This window comes from Nannospalax galili, unplaced genomic scaffold, assembly GCF_000622305.1.
Source record: "Nannospalax galili isolate Female #2095 unplaced genomic scaffold, S.galili_v1.0 scaffold2594, whole genome shotgun sequence".
Lineage (NCBI taxonomy): Eukaryota > Metazoa > Chordata > Mammalia > Rodentia > Spalacidae > Nannospalax > Nannospalax galili.
The window spans coordinates 49,116-51,297 of NW_008334924.1; the positions used below are offsets into that span (position 1 = coordinate 49,116).

Genomic DNA, 2,182 nt, shown 5'->3' on the forward strand with positions numbered 1-2,182 from the left:
GGCCTGGCCCTCAAGATTATATAATAAACTGCAACCGTAGCGGTCCTGGGACCAGCCTTGGAAGAGAAGGCAGCTCCTGTCACAGGGGGTGTTTACAGACCCTCCCTTGCTGGGAGGGAGGGGCAGCTGTCAGGCAGGGGCCAACTGGGAAAGTGCTGGCTGGATGTGTAAGCCTACCCCACTGGCCTGTAGAGTTAGCTCCCCTTCCAGGGCTGAGTATCCCAGGAGAGCCTGGATGAACTGGGGGCCAGGACTGCTGTCCACACTGCAGCATGCCTGCATTTTTGGCCCAAGAATAGGATTTAGGTGCTGTGTCCTCAGCGTTTCCAGGGTGCCCTGCCTGTGTATACAGGCTGGGTTTATTTGGTGGGTGTTGAGCTGTCATCAATCCTTCTGAGACAAAGTGCTAGAGGTCTCGTGCCACTCCTTGGCTTTGCAGTTGTAATGTGGCTTTCCACGGAGGGTCAGTGGTGTCCCTTAGGGACCTTCAGCAGGACCTGAAACGTTGCTCTCCCTCATGGCTCCTGGGAGGCACTCCCCTCCCTCCTGCCTGGCATGTCCTAGGCCTTGTGGAGAAGTAGCCTTGATGGTACAGACTGTATGGGAGTGGGGGGTGGGTCAAGGTCTCTGGTCCAGGATCCTGGACTGTGCCCAGCATGCCTGTTGCCCGAGGAGGCAGAGAGAGAAGGGAATCTGGGAAGAGGGAGACCATTCTCGGTTTTGGAGAATGGCACGATTCTTGGCTCCTACTCTTGCCAGATGACTAGTGTGGCTCCCTGAGTACCTGCTGGTGTTGCTACTATGGGATGTCACTGAGAGTGGGGGACAGAGCAGGGGTGCTACAGCAGGCTAGGTGTGAGATAGACCTCAGCAGTCTAAGCCTGCCTATCTGGCTGAGGCATTGCAGGCACATGGAACTCCTGTTCATTTCTTCATTTCCCTCCCCTTTAAGGCAAGTCTGTCCAATCTGTCCTCCATGTGGACTGGGCAGTAGGGGCAGGGCCTGGTCTGTGGCCAGGGGTCTTTTGATCCTTGGCTCTAGGCAGAAGTGGGGTCACTTTTGGATTTTAGTGCTGGCCTTTGCTTGGGAGAAAGCAAAGCCCTGCCCCCCCCCCCAGCAGATGGGGAAACTGTTTTCACGCCTCCTCTAATGAGATCTACTGTTCCTGTTTGTCTCATGCCTCTGGGCTACTCTGGGAAGGTTCACATGACAGGGGTCTGGACCAGCTTATAGCCCCCTGACTGAGAGCTTTGATATCACAAGCCTTATGGATAGTGGGGACATGGAGTGACTACTGGAAACCATCCAGGAGGTAGCTGGATGTCTTTGGATCCAGGAGGAACGTACCAGTCTGGGGTGTGGGACACTGGCTGGCTGTGCAGAGCCATGAGAGGGGTCCACTGTGTGGTGTGCTGGAGTGAGGGGCTACTGGGGAATCTATCAATATCCAGATCATAGCACAGGCTATGAGAGGAAAGCCAGAGTTTCTGTCCTGGTTAGGTCGTGGAATCCCCATCCATCATATGCAGAGGACTCTGGGGAAGGAGACGAGCTACAGGACCACCTTTGTTCACTGTGTACGGGGCTCGTCCTTTGCTTTGGTCCCTGGTGTTTCTGGCCAAGGGGGAGAGCTCCTGGATTCTGGGGGACACAGTGAAAGAGGGTCTGGCAAAGTGTTGCTTTCTTCCGGGAGGTTGGTAGAATTTCTCTCGAAGGTTCCCATTACTCTCTCTGGACAGCCAGAGAAGTAAACTGTGGTCTGTTGACTCTGGTGCCAGCTGGGTGGCTGCCTCTTATTCTTGCCCTCAGTGGGCCCATGTGGCCTCCCTGTGGCAGTACACTGCTTGAGGTCTCTTTCCAGGGTCCCCTGCCGAGGGACAGAGCCACTCCAGTCACAGGCCTTGTGAGTGGCTTAGAGGACACTGGTCCCATCAGTGACTTTGTGTTGAAAAGGCTTGACGCTCTCGTTCCACATCAAGGGCAGCAAGAAGTCCCACCTTCCGAACTCTGTCCATGTTCAGAGCTGGAGCTGAACTGTTGTTTTGTCTGGGTGGGAGACTGTTTGAAAATACTTCCTCTGTCATATATCTCTTGAGTGCACTTTTATTTTTGGTACCAGAGCACATTACGGTCACGATGATGGAGGAAGCAAAATGTCTCTAGACCCTCCCTGTTCTCTTC

The 2,182-nt window shown here is 54.4% G+C and overlaps 1 protein-coding gene across 4 annotated transcripts in view; it reads left to right on the forward strand.

The window, feature by feature from the left end:
* The window catches only part of LOC103731281 (serine/threonine-protein kinase WNK2-like), an 18,011-nt gene that overhangs the window by 1,611 nt on the left and 14,218 nt on the right, over positions 1-2,182 (forward strand). The window lies entirely within an intron of this gene.